The sequence below is a fragment of the Camelus ferus genome, chromosome 12, assembly GCF_009834535.1.
Source record: "Camelus ferus isolate YT-003-E chromosome 12, BCGSAC_Cfer_1.0, whole genome shotgun sequence".
Taxonomy (NCBI): Eukaryota; Metazoa; Chordata; class Mammalia; order Artiodactyla; family Camelidae; genus Camelus; species Camelus ferus.
In genome coordinates, this window is record NC_045707.1 from 37,001,714 (window position 1) to 37,016,243 (window position 14,530).

At 42.4% G+C, this 14,530-nt stretch overlaps 1 protein-coding gene across 8 annotated transcripts in view; it reads right to left on the minus strand.

The window, feature by feature from the left end:
* Window positions 1–14,530, minus strand: part of BTBD11 (BTB domain containing 11) — a 445,015-nt gene that overhangs the window by 300,800 nt on the left and 129,685 nt on the right. For 2 of the 8 annotated variants that reach the window (XM_032493396.1, XM_032493394.1), the window contains one exon: window positions 7,381–7,557. The exons of 5 other annotated variants lie outside the window; for them this stretch is intronic. The gene's annotated coding sequence lies outside the window, so the exon portion shown is untranslated. Of the gene's footprint in view, window positions 1–7,380; window positions 7,558–11,231; window positions 11,398–14,530 lie in introns of all 8 variants that reach the window. One more of the 8 variants, XM_032493395.1, reaches the window with a different exon arrangement.

The window sequence follows — 14,530 nt, forward strand, 5'->3', positions numbered from 1 at the left end:
CATTCAGAATCAACTCACTCTCTCCCATTAGAGCCCAGAGATTTTACGCAAAGCTGTAAATGGCATTATCCAAGCCAGAGGTTTTCCCTTTGCCCAGCTTCATAAACCTCTCCTGCTTCTTCCTCAGGAGCCAGGCGACACTGTAGGGTGAGTGGGGAAAGTATGCGCATTAGAGTTAGTCTGTCCTCTGGACAAAACCCAGTGAGCACCCTATCTATGATTGCTCTTGACTTCCAACTGCAAAACTGAAACTGGGAAATAACATTTATCTCAAATTGTCAGGGTTAGGAGAGTTCGTTGACATAAGGTGTGCAATGCGCCTGGCTTGTCTTTTAGGGAACAGCTGTTCACTCATCGCTGAGAAGAGGAAAAGAAAATATACAAACAATCCTGTATCAGTCAGGATATATTAGATTATGCTTCAATAACAAGCAATCACCAAATCTCAGCAGCCTGAAACAGCAAAGGTTTCTTGCTCAGGCTCCGATGTGCAAAGAGGGTCAATAGGGTTGGTTACTCTACTTATAGTATTCACTTAGGGACCCAGGCAGCTGGAAGCACCATCTCAACATGTGCTTCCAAAATTGATGAGGCAGGAAAAGGGGTGAGGACATTAGAATAACACTCTGACTTCTAGAGTTTTCACCTGGAAGTTATACGTATACATCACTTCTGCTCTTATTTCATGGGCTAAGCCCATTCATTCGACTTTATCTAACTTCAAAGGAGCATGAAAATATAATCTCACACGTACCCAGAAAGGGAACTGGAATATTTGTGAACAATCGTAATGGCTACCACAAACGCAGCTTCTGCTCTACCAGTAGTATTATTCCATAGGGGGACAGTTTATTTAGTTGACAGACTCTGGAGGAGGTGCTGGTCTTTCCAAGTTCATTATTTGCATGCAATCTGGTCTGCTAAAAATCTGACAATGTTGGTGACAAGCACTTAGAGAGCAGTAAGAAAACAGGAAGACTGCTTCTTGAGTTTCTGGACCCTCTGATATGAGGGTTAAGTGAAATGGCAAATGAAAACTGTTCCAGAACATTTCCCACCACTAGCCTCTCAAAGCTTAGCCAAAACTTCACTTCCTTGGGGAGAACTTAGCTGACCACTAATATCCCTAGGATAGGTCAAGTTCCCCTATTAATAGCTCCCATAGCGCATTTACTTCTCCTTCAGAGAATGTGTCCTAATTTTAAATTATGTATTCATCTTATTATTTGCTTACTGTCTTTCATCCCAGCTAGACTATATGAATCTGAGAGGGTGTGGACCTATTTTCCTTGCTCACTTCAGTAAACCTGTCACCTAGCACATAGTGGATAGTCAAGAAATGCTTTTTGGATTGTACAGATAGGTGTCTTAGCATAGAATCTGCCACTACCCCACAAATGGTACTGCTGTTACTGTTATTTTCTACCTGATAGTCCTCATTTCCTAACCAGATTATCTGATGGGGGATCTCCAGGCAGTGACTCTAGGAAAAATGAGCCAGCATCCTGCGCCCCCTCCACCCCACCAGTGGCTTACTGGTGCATTAAAGTCCTCTACTAACATGTAAACTCCACAAGGAAAGGATCACTCCTGTATCCCTGGCACCTAGAAAAGTGCCTAGTACTTGCTAGGTACTCAATTCATTTGTTGATTGATGAATCAATGAATGGGTGGAAACTATACCATAATCCAAGGTAAGCACCTGGAAGAAGGAATTAGAACTTCTTCACTTTACTTTTGTATCTTCTCTTCTCAGACCTCACACAAGTGAGCCAATATGGATTATTGTTGGAATCCAAGGCCAGGAATCAATCAAATATTTTTTTGAGTAATTCTATCTCCCTCTTTGTGGAATTCTAAAGATGGAGAGATCCAGTCACTGCTCTAGGCGAGGAGTCTAGCTAGGCGAGGAGTCTGGCCAGGAAACAGAAATACCCTAGGTCTTTCTTTCTTTCTTTCTTTCTTTCTTTCTTTCTCTCTTTCTTTCTTTCTTTCCCTCTTTCTCTCTTTTTCTTTCTTTCTTTCTTCCTTTCTTTCCTTTCTTTTTCTTTCTTTCTTTATCTTCCTTTCCTTCCTCCCTCCCTCCCTTCCTTTCTTTTCTTTTAACAGAGGTACTGGGGATTGAACCCAGGACCTCGTGCATGCTAAGCACGTGCTCTACCACTGAGATACATCTCTCCCCACCCAGCTGTTTCAATCTGAAGGAACCTACTGCAAAGAATCAGTTCCACAGTAGGTGGGAGAGCTGAGGAGCCAAATAGGACGGGAAGCAGACAATGGAGAACATAGCATCAGCAAGAAGCCTCTTTCGTGCCCAGGGCTAAAGAGATGGGGAGAAGATGGTGTTCCCAGAGCCCAGAAGCCAAGCCATCTGACAGAATCTAGAGCCACAATGGAGGCCGAGCAGGAGAGATAGCTCCGTATTGCGAAGGGCTGCCCAGCGGGATGTGGGCTCAGGGATGAGACACAGCTGCTGCCAGGAACACAGCCTTCAGCAGACAGAGAGGGACAGAAAACCCTGGGATCTCCCCTCCTCCTGTCCCCCATCTTCTGCCAGTGCCTCCCATTGGCCAAACCCATCAAGAAGGGAAGGGTGAGGGAGTCTGGGAAAGGTAGTTCCTGTGATACAAAGTAGAAAAAGCAGAGCAGGTAGAGCTGTGAGCACAAACAAGCCAAGGACCAGCTCAGGAAGATAAGATGATAATTCAAGACGTGTATCTATTATGGCCTGTCCCAAAGTAATACTGCAGACTTTCAGAGTGGGGAGCTTCCATTCTGTTCCCTTTTCATCCCCACTGTTCTTATTCTGGTAAAACTCTTCATCACCTCCTGTTGGGACTGTTCCCAAAAGCCACTTACATGGTCTCCCCAGTGACAGTCTCATGTTCCCATCCAGACTGCTCAGCTGCCTGGGTCATTTTTCAAAAACAGCTCACATCGCCTTCAGAAAGGAGTAGTGCTGGTTGCTGTCCAATCTTACTCATTGCATCTGCCCTGGTTAACCTGCCCCCATGCTCCGCACAAACTAATTATAGTTTCTTAAATGCACTGTCTGTCTTTACTCATGCTGTTCCCTCTGTACCAAATGCTTTTTCCCCTATTGTACTCCTATGGGTACTTCAAAGCCCATTTCAAGTGGTACCACTTTGGTAAGAACTATTACACTCCTCCTGCCCTCCAGAACTCGCCTCCTCCTTTGCTTCACTTTTTTAAAATGTTGGACATGTGCCTCCCTTACAGCCCTCAGTGTAATCAGCCTCACTGTCAGCAGCTACAGTGCCTTGTGCTCTTTCCTCTGTGCAACAGAGTGATAGTTAAGAGTGTGGACTTGAATGAAATAAGTCATACAGAGAAAGACAAATACTGTATGATGTCACTTATATGTGGTATCTACAAAATATGACAGACTAGAGAATAAAACAAAAAAGAAGCAGACTCACAGATCTAGAGAACAAACTAGTGGTTACCAGTGGGGAGAGGGAAGCAGGGAGGGGCAACATAGGGGTGGGGAAAAAGGGTTATTACAGGATTCTGTGAAATCACGTGTGTGAAACTTTTAAAAAGCGTAAAGCACTATGGAATTTAAAGAATGTTTCATTCACTAAAAAAAGAAAAGTGTGGACGTGAGATCATAAAGACCCATGTTTGAGTACAAGTGGCTGCCTGTGTGATTTGAGTAAGTTTTTAATCTCGAATTTCTATCTATTAATTTTTCACATGGGGAAAATCATACGGCCTCATAACCTCATAGGGTTTTAGCTACATGAGACAATGCACACTTAACACAGTGCCTGGCACCCAGAAACGCTCCAGTAAATACCAGCTGCTGCTACCTTATCCTAATCTTGTAACCAAAAAAAGATCATATTGTATATACTGATTTGTAGACTACTCTTTCCCTTAAAATATATCATTTTTCCTGTCCTTAAATGTTTTCCTACATTTTTCAACTTTTTTTTGTTTTGAAAAATGCCATACAGAGAGAAATGTTGATAGATAAAATAATACCATTCTGCCCTGCACCCAGATTCACCATTGTTAACATTTGCTTTCTCTCTTTCTGAGATATTTATGGGGAGATATATATATATATATATATATATATATATATATATATATATATATGTTGTGTGTGTATGTGTTACGTTCTTTTTTTCCCTGAATCATTTGAAAGCGAGCTGCAAACTTCATGGCACTTCAACATATATTCTACATTTTCCCATAACAAGCTGTAGGACCATTTTCACAACCAAGGAATTGCACTGATATACTACATTATCTAAGTCCTATTTCAGTTGTTCCCAAAATGCCTGGTACCATGGTTCTTCCTTATGCCATTTGATGACTACACAGAATTCTACTAAATGGGTATCTAATCATTTGTCCAATGAATCTACTGTTGGACATTTAGGTTCTTTCTAGTATTGCATCATTATACATAGCTCTGAAAAAAATCTTTACAGTTTTTCTTCATATATTTGACTTCTTATTTCCTTGGGGAAATTTTCTACAGTGGAATTTGGCCCAAGGCAATGTAGGTTAATGCATGATGCTAAATTGCCTCCCAGAAGATTGTACTAATTTGTACCCCCAGCAGTGTACAAGAGTGCCTGTCTCCACTCCTTTGACACCACTTGCTGTTACCATTTTATATGTATCAGTTTAATAAGAGAAATACTAACAACTAACATTTATATACCATTCTTGATGTGCCAGGCACTATTCCAACTGTATGATATCAGCATGCCTCCCCCTTAAAATAACCCCATAACCTTCATTTTATAGATGAGGAAACTGAGGCAGCAACCCAGGCAGCCTGAATCCAGAGACCGTGCCTTTATTTACTTTATGCTATTACCTCTCAGTGTAGAATCTAACATTTACTTAATCACCCCAGAAGTTGAATTTTTTTCAATTGTCTTCTATATCTTTGCTCATAAGAATTCCCTATTTATGTCATTCCCTTTTTTGGAGGGGGCAGGGAGCATCCTATGATGTTTGTCTTTTTCCTAATGACTTTTAAGAGCTACAAACAGAATAAAAATACTAACTCTTAAAAAAAAATACTAACTCTTTCTCTATCGTATGCACTGCAGGTAATTTTCCATGGCTTGACATTTTCCTCTTTGTATTTATTTGTTTGTTTAGCATAAGATTTTCATTTTCTCATAGTTAAAGTTTCTCATAGTCAATTCTTTTATTTAATGTTGGTAAATTAGAAAGGTCTGCCCTCCTCTCTAGAGGATAAATATTACCCTATATTTTACCTCATATCTTCATATGTTACTTTTACATCTTCAATCTATCCCATTTCTCTGTGCCTTTGCCAACTCCAGCACCCCCTTATTTCTAAACCAGACCCCAAATGCCTATCTGGGGTAGAAATGGGACATCATTCAATGAGAGGCTGATCCAGGGACATCTACTACTTCATTAAATCTGGAAATGTCACGTGAAATCCTAAGGAGCAGTGCACCAAAGACAAAATAGGATTGCCATTTCCATCTGTTTCATAAATGAGGTACCTTTTTTTTCCCTCCTGCTTTTCACCTAAAATACGAAACACTTGACACATGTTAGACAATTAAGACAAAAGCCCTGCTTCCACTGGCTTCTCTGGAGCAGGCTATTGTGTAGAGAGCCTTGGTAGTTGAGGGGAAAGCACGCCAAGAATTCATTTCAATCTGAAAGAACTTTTCAGGGCTTTATTTGTTCCAAGAGTTCTTTAAACATTTTAAATACAGTCCGATGAAGTGTTTCAGGCACTGTTTCAATACCGATTATGCCTCCTCTACTAGAGGACAATGCTTTGCTTCAGTACACATTACTGTTTTCAGCAAAGCTTTGATTTTAACATTAGCCAATCCTATTCTTTCTCTCCTTTGCTCTGTGTCCAAATATTGTGGCTGAAACCACTACTCACAAAATGAAACAATTAGCGAATTTCCGAATATACCCCATCGCCCAAGTGACAATTCGGTGCTTGCAGTGCCTTACTGCACAGTAGATAATCAGTCAATATTTGCTAAGTAAAGTAGTGAAAGTGTGCATGGGGTCCAGGAAAATAAGAACAGCTATTAAGTCTATAATTAACAAAGTGGGGCATACTCTGAAATTTTTGCAGGGGAACTTAAGCCTTTAGAATTACAACTTTAATTCATTTACTCATTTTAGCTAATGGAGAATTTTCCAATGTGTATTCCATAAAACATTAGCCCCATGAAATGCAGAATAACAACAACAAAAAAGTTTAAAAGAGAGTTTAAAAGTTAGAAGCCCATCCTCCCCCTCGTAGAGACTAATGATGCACATTTGCATAGTAAACGATCTGTCTACTCCCGCAGCACAGAAACACGTTTAAATTAATTTAAACTCCATAAGGGCAGAAGTCAGGTCTGTTGTGCTCATTAATGTGTCCCAAGAGCTTTACATATTTCTGATAGATATTAATTGAATTCTTTATGTATTGCTGATAAAAAATTATCCCCAAAACTTAGTGGTTTAAAACAACAAACAGTTATTATCTCACAGCTGTGGGTTAGGAATCCAGGCACAATTTAGATGGGTCCTCAGCTCAGGGGCTCCCAGGCTGCAGTCAAGGTGCACAGCAGTCATCTCAAGCTTCATCTGGGGAGGACCTACTCTCAAGAGCAGTTATAGCTATTGGAAGCCTGCAGGTCCTCACTGGCTATTGGCTGCAAGCATCAATTCTTTGCACATGGGCAGCTCACAACATGACTACTGGCATCTCTCTGAGCAAAAGATTAAGAGAAGTTACCCAGGATAGAAGTCACAGTCTTTTTATAACTTAACATCAGAATTGACATCTATCACTTCAATCATATTCTGTTTGTTAGATGTGAGTCAATAAATCCAATCCATGTCCAAGAGGAAGGGCTTACACAAGGAAGTGATTACTGGGGGATGGGGGCACTGACCAGCTCAGAGGCTGCCTACTACAAAGAACAACTGAAAGAACCCAGCATTTCCCATACTTATTTGCCCTCCTAAGTTGTTTTAAGTAATACCTTTTAACTTAGAAAAATACTTCAGGAAACATGCAAAACTAATATGTATTCAGTGCTAGGTCCCAAGGCATAAGAATATATAAGACAATTCCTTTTAAAATTTATTCTTTTAAAAAAAAAAACATGTTTTGAGTACCTAGCACTGCCTCCTTGAAGAGCTCAGAGTTTAGCTTAAATCTGAGGAGTCCCTTTGAAAATGCATCATCCTAGAAGAAAGAGACTTAATTGAACAACACTACAGATTCCAACTGAAAAATATGGGGAATGATTCTGTCATGCTGTGGCCTTCAGACTAACTAGCACGTGCCCTCCCTCATGTGCCTTCTCGATGGAGCACTGAACATGACCTTACCTTGGCCTGGGAAGCTCCCACCAGGATTTTGAACTTTGAATGAGTCACATAAAACACAGAACTCATGCTCAAGTATTCATGGTAGAAGCGCTATTGGAACTTGCAGAGTCATCAAAATTCATCACAAATATAAAAATTCCTCATCCTGGGTGCTGTGTAGAATTACATTTCCCCATCCTGTAGGAAAAAAAAATTAGGCCTGGTCAAGTGCCTTGCTTTGGTAAGTTAGATGTGAAGGAAAGTAGCGTATGTTACATCAGAAAGAAGCTTTAAGCCCTGTTATATTGGCTTGCTGCTATTAGCCTCAATTCTTTTCCTTTTCCAGATTCTGGGATCATGGAAGAGTCATTCTTAGTGAAGTAAGCCAGAAAGAAAAAGACAAATACCATATGATATCAGTTATATGTGGAATCTGAAGGGAAAAAAAGGCAAAAAGAAGACACTAATGAACTTATCTATAAAACAGAAACAGACTCACAGATATAGTAAACAAATTTATGACTACCAGGAGGAAAGGAGGTGGGAAGGGATAAATTGGGAGTTTGAGACTTGCAGATACTAACTATTATACATAAAATAGATAAACAACTAGTTTATACTGTATAGCACAGGGAACTATAGTCAATATCTTGTAGTAACCTATAATGAAAAAGGATAGGAAAAGGAATGTATGTATGTACATGTATGGCTGGGGCATTATATGGTACACCAGAAATTGACACAACATTGTAAACTGACTATACTTCAATAAAACTTTTTTAATTAAAAAAAAAATTTTTTTTAAAGAGAACACCACAGAGAAAAGAAACCCACCTCCCAAATATGGCAGGGGGGAGAGCCGGAGGAGCCAAGGGGCCCTGATCGCATTGAGAAGCCCTCCTACGGCCTGAATAAGCTGCCATTGTTTGGGTCCTCTCTTTGGCAGCAGAATTATGAGCCTTTGATGATCTCTTTATCCATTTGACAAACATTTAATGAGTACCTACTATGTGCAAGGCATGATTCTGAGCCCTCAAGACAGAGCACACCAAAAAAAGAAAAAAACATTTGTCTCCAAGGAGCTTACTTTTGTGGTCAAGGATATCAACAAGACAAGCAGTAAAATATGTATTGTCAGTGCAAAGTTCTGAGGAGAAAAGTAAACCATGGAAGAAATAGAGGCTGTCAGGAGGGGGAGGGTTGCAATTTAAATGGGGTGCCTGGAGGAGTCTCTGGTGAGGAGATGAGTATCTAATCAAGACCCGAGAGCAGTGAGGGAACAAGTCATGAGGGTACGGAGGGGAAGAATATTCCCACAAATGGACCAGCCTTTCAAGGTTGAGGTGGAAGGATGTGTCCTGAGTTAGAGGAATAGAGCCCAGCATGTAGTTGGAGCAAAGTGAGCAAGGAGCCGAGCGGGAGGACAGGAGTCTGAATGGTGAGAGCGGGGAGTGTGGATGAGGGGACCATACAGGGCAGGGGTTGGTGAGCCTTTCCGGTAAAAGGATCGTTTGAATTTAGCCTTTGCAAGCTGCATGGTCTTGCCGTGGCTCCTCAACTCCAGGAGGAAGCAGCTATGTAAACAAGTGGGCGTGGCTGGGTGCCAAAACTTGATTTACAAGGGCAGGCGGCAGGCAGCAGGCAGCTGGATCTGCCTGGAGAGCCATACTTCTCTGACCTCTAAAGCAGGGACTTGTAGATCAGCATTAGTACTTTGGCTTTTACTAGAAGTAACTGGGTTGGTTGGAAGAATCTGAGCACAGGAGTGACATGATCTGAACTGCATCTTTACAGGATTGCTCTGGGTATTGAGTAGAGAAGAGAAAATAGAGAGGAGGGGCAAGAGTGAAAGTGGGAAGAACAGTTAGGAGACAACCGCAATAATCCAGGCTTGTGCCACAGGAAGTATGTCCAGCATTTCCAAATCATCGACAAGAGTATGACAAGGTTACTCAAATGATTTACTCAACCCACCACACCTCATGCATAATTAACGATGCCCACCTCCCCTCCAAAGGGGAGGACACCAAGTGCTTTGCAACCGGATTTGCCAAGCAGAACATGAAGAACTCTTTATCTAATTGAAACAGTGGGGGAGATTTTTAATAGGCAATATGCAATTAGCCAAATGAGAATAGACGCAGGACACCCACGCTCACACCCCCACAAAAATCAAAAACAAAAGCAGCCCAGCACTAAACTCAGGTGATCTGCAGAGCAGAAGCCCTGGGACCAGGGCTTTTTTGTTGACTTCATGATAGAATGGGTTCATTACAAACATTGAGATTTGGATAGTAAAGATGGAAAGCTATTTTCCTCCCTTCTACTGCATACATTCAGCTAGCACTGAGGTCAGGGAAGACTCCTAATAAAGAGCAGCTGTGTCTGAATGGGTCTGAGAGGGACATGCTCAATGGCCGTCTATTGTACAAGAGGTTTGTTGAGGGGTGCAGTGGGGGGAGGAGGTTGGCAGACACTCTTGTTGCCTCCCTATCACCCTTCCTCCCTTCCTTCCACTAAGAGGAATCCCCTAGTTTGTTCTCCCTGCTCTGAATGGCCAAGTCCCTGTGCAGACCAGGCCCTTCCCTGACCCAGGGATGAATCTTTCTTGGTCTATGCCAGCTGTGGGGTGCTTGTTTTCCTTGGTAATGTGGTGGCCATGAGGATGTACCTCTTCGATTCCCTAATGCAGGGAGTGTAATTGGACATGAGCCCATCTGCTGTGTTTGAAAATCCATCACTGATTTGGTGATAACTCACGTTTCACGTGGGCTGCTCCCAGCCAATAACTGTGTGTGGCAGGGGTACTAAGGCAGGCTTGTTCCTGGGAGACACAGGTCACTTAACCTTGAGTGATCCCTGAAAGTTTTGCCGAACTTTCCTTAGGCTGCACCGTAGGATAAGATACTCTCACCCAACCTTCCTTCCTTCTCTCTTGTCTTCACTCAGAGTCAGACCAGCATTGCCGTTGGAGGCTCAGGCCTCCCAGTCTCTTTGGCTCCCTCCCCATTTTCTCTCAAGGCATTTCCTCTAACAAATTAGGAGAGCTTGTTTAACCCCATCTCAGCATCTACTTCTTAGATAACCTGGACTAACACACCAAATAACTAAAGCATGAGCACGTGATACAATTTTGGCCAATGTGATGCAAAGGGAAGTCTGGGGTAGGGGGGAGGCTTCCAGGAAGCTTTTCTTTGTTCTTAGAAAAAGGACCTAGAGTAGGACAATTTTTTTTTAGGACCAGGGATGGGTCCAAATTTTGTGGGGCATAAAGCTTACATAATTTCAAGCAGCTTCTTTAAGAATATATATATGCATCTTATTTTGGAAAATTTTGCCAAAGTATATGGCTATTTGAGTATATTGCTAGGTCTTGAAGAGGCCTGTGAAAGTGAGGGACCCTGAAGCTTAAGTTTCATTAGCTTCATGGAAATCTGCCTCTGCTCTTGATGTTGCCATCAACATGTAATGGCTGGAGCTGGGGCAGCCATCCTGGGACCATGAAGGGGGGCCAGTCTAAGAGGAAGAGCCAACACATTGGAGGGAACACACCCTTGTTGATGTTTCTGAGCTAGTTGAGTACCTAACTCTGGAACTGCCCTATCTCTGGATTTAGGGTTATTAGAGCTAACAAACTAATAAATGTATTTTATTCCTTAAGCCATATTTAGTTGGGCTTTCTTTTACTTGCAGCCAAAATTATTTTAATTGAAGTATAGTTGGTTTATAATGTTGTGTTAATTTCTAGTGTACAGCATAGTGATTCAGTTACATATATACATAGACTTTTCATATCTGTAGCCAAAGTATTTTAACTGATACAGATTTCTTTCTGAAAAGGTTTCATCTGCCAACCCCATTCTCCATTATACCTTAGATGAAGACGATTGATCTGGGATGAGAAAAGAAATAGTAGCTCAGAGTAAATTGGTCTGTACATCTGATGCTTCCTTGGAAAATCCAGAAATTCTTCTAAGATGAGGTGAATGAATGATTGAGTTGGAGAATTCACTGGCATCTGAGGAAAAGGTGAGGGTCCTAAAGAAGAGGAAAAGGGTCTAGACTTTGGTTGTGATATGGAGCAGAGAATCGGTTGAGAGACAACAGGATGGTATTTAAACCACATCAAAACTGCTCTGGGCTGTCCCCACTGTATCACCATGGAATACAGCAGTGAGAATCTTGCAAAGGAAGAAGCACTGGTGTTGAACCTTCATGGCACACATAAAATCCTTCTACCTGACCTGACAACAAAAACTGGTTATCTTTGTAGATATCAGCTAATAACAGTCAATAATATATTGAGCCCTGGCTTTACGTCAGGCACTGTACCAGCACTTCATATATAGGGATTCATTTAATCCTCGTGGAAAACTACTGACTGAAGAACTATTATCCCCTTTTACATATGAGGAAATTGAGGCTCAGAAAAGTTGAGAACCTGCCCAAAAGCACACAGTAATGAGATGATGGAGCCAGAATCAAATCCCAGTAGTTTGAATCTAGTGCTAGCTTTTTCTTGCCTCATTTTCTCCTTCTTCAAGATGTTCACAATTTTCCCCAAACTTCTTACATAAAAGGCCAGATAGTAAGTATTTTCAGCTCTGTGGACCAGTCTTGTTGAAATGACTCCACTCTGCCATCACAGTGCAAAACCCACCACGGCGATGAGTGTAGCTGTGTCCAAGTAAAACCTTATTTGCAATGACAGGCAGCAGGCGTGTCTTGGCTCAGGGGCCAGTTTGCTGACCTCTGCACTATGGCATCACTCACTTGCTTCTCCTACTAGCACTCCCATCACTTCCACCACCCTGCTACAACAATGCCCAGTTCTGATGACAGACAGAGTCCAGATGACTCCAGTTCAGTTGTGACAGCACAAGCAGATTATCATGAAGTTATTGAAGCTTCTGCTACATAGAGTCATTTGTACATGCTTCTTCTAAGGCCCTAGGTGCAACCCTCGCAGTGGAACTGCATAATGAGATATGTACAGATATAGAGATGGATATATAGATAGACAGATATATTTAATTTGCATAAGGAAGATATTTTAACAATACCTCCACTCCCTCCTACTCTCCCTTATGCAAGAGGCATTGAAATGGTCATGGGCATTTTGGGGGTCTAGCCTGAGAGGAACCCTGTAGTTTGAATCTAAGGGGATGTTTTTGTGGTTCTCAGTCAGATGTCTGTGTGATTAGGCTACTGCCTGCCACCTAGTTTGGGAATGGCTTCCAGAGCACTGCTGCCACCCACCATCCATCATCCATCGTCGTAACCTGAAGGTGCAGGGATAAAGATGACACAGTGCTCAGGAAGTGTCCTGTGGGGCCTGGCACTGGTACGGAGTGCCTTGAAATGTAGGAAGGCAGAACGCTGCCTGTGGAAAATTCCTGTAGGCATCAGACATGTCAATTTCTAAGTGGAGGAGTTCTCATCCATGCCTAATCAAACCAGGATTCCTCTCTTTTCAGGGAAATACTCGATAATACAGCAGATGTGATTGTGAATGCACTACACATCTTTTAATGGGTATTGCTCAGAATAGTAAAGCACTTAATGTTAGCAATTTTATTGCATTTTGCCTTCACTGTTCTATAAAAATGAGTGGAAAATAGAAATTGATAACATTGATATTAGTCCTAAGAAATATAGCTCTCAGAATTGCAACACAATGTTAAGAGCCAAGAGGGAGAACACAGAGCAGGCAAAAGAGTAGATTTTCAGCCTCATGTTGACACTTACTGAAGTAAGCTGGCCAACTACATACATCTGTGAAGGAAAGGAATAAGATGAAAGAACATGGACAAAGTATGGGAGTCACGTTATCAAAGATGATGCATACATAGAAATTCCACTGTGTTTTGCACATGGGAAGAAGCCTCCCCACTTCATCTCTTAGAACGTTTAACTTACACATTTTTGGTAGTTCATTTGTATCAAAGTTGGGCACTGACTAAGACACTTGATGTCCCTGAGCCTCAGTTTCTTGGTCTGTAAAATGGGGATGATGTTAAAATAAGTGTTGTGAGGAAATGGGTGATAGTGTCTAGCAGAGGCCTGAGCCCTGGTGGGTGCTCAGTGCATTTAACCCTCTTTCCCACACCAGGTTGGTGAACACGGAGTGGCGAGCCAGGTGACTTTGAAGGCCTCGTTCACCAGTGTTTGCCAACATTCGCACCCTCTCCCCGTCTGACCATGGGCTTAGGTCTGATGCTGAGTAACACCCTAGACTTGTTTAGAAACAATTTCTGCAGTAGGTACAGCCCCCTTCTCTGACAGAGTGTCTGGAAGTGCTGCTAGGAATAGGCCAGAGGGATGCACGGTCCAAGTGAGACATGAGTAGGAAGGGAAGCACTTGGAACCTGCTTGGGAAAGAGGAAATGACGGAGACCCCATCCCTACTGAACTGGCCCTGCACTTGATCCTCAGAGAGATGTGCTTCTGTCATGTGCATTTCACCCCCACATCTATCCTGCAAGCTGGAGATTCCTATCCCCTTTTTCCAGATGAGGAAATTGAGGCACACAGGTTCCCAGGGACTTGCCCAAGGACACGTGGCAGGAAAATGTCAGAGTAGGGCTAGAGCCCCAATTCCCTGCATCCATCTCTATTGCTCTTACCCCTCCCCATCATAGATTCCATAGCTTCCCCACCTGCTCATGGCCAAGGGTTAGGGGTGGCTCCCCTGGTCCTGCTCTACCCCTACCACCCACCCCCAACCATATAAGAGGAAAGACACTCTAATATTGCTCTCCCTGATAAGTCAAGCATCTCAAAATTCTAAGGTCATGGGGAGTGTCTGAGGATGGAAGACCTTGAATTCCAAGTCCAGAGAGCTTGGTCTCTATTTTTGCGAGTTTGTCTGGAAGAAAACACTCTATCCCAGATATTCATTCACTCATTCCAGTGTATGCTGAGTGTCCACTCTGTGTCAAGCACTGTGCCAGGCACTGGGATGCTGGTGAACATGACAGATGTGGTTCCTGTCTTCCTGGACCTTGCACTCCAGTGGCGAAGGCAGACCAAAAGACAGGCCAACAAGTAAAAAATATTACTGCAAAGGGTGATGAGGGTTAAGTAGGAATCCACATAGGAAGCTGAGATAGAGGCTAAAACTTGGGGTCAGGAGGGCAGGGAGGCCCTTCTGAGGAGGTGACATTTCAGC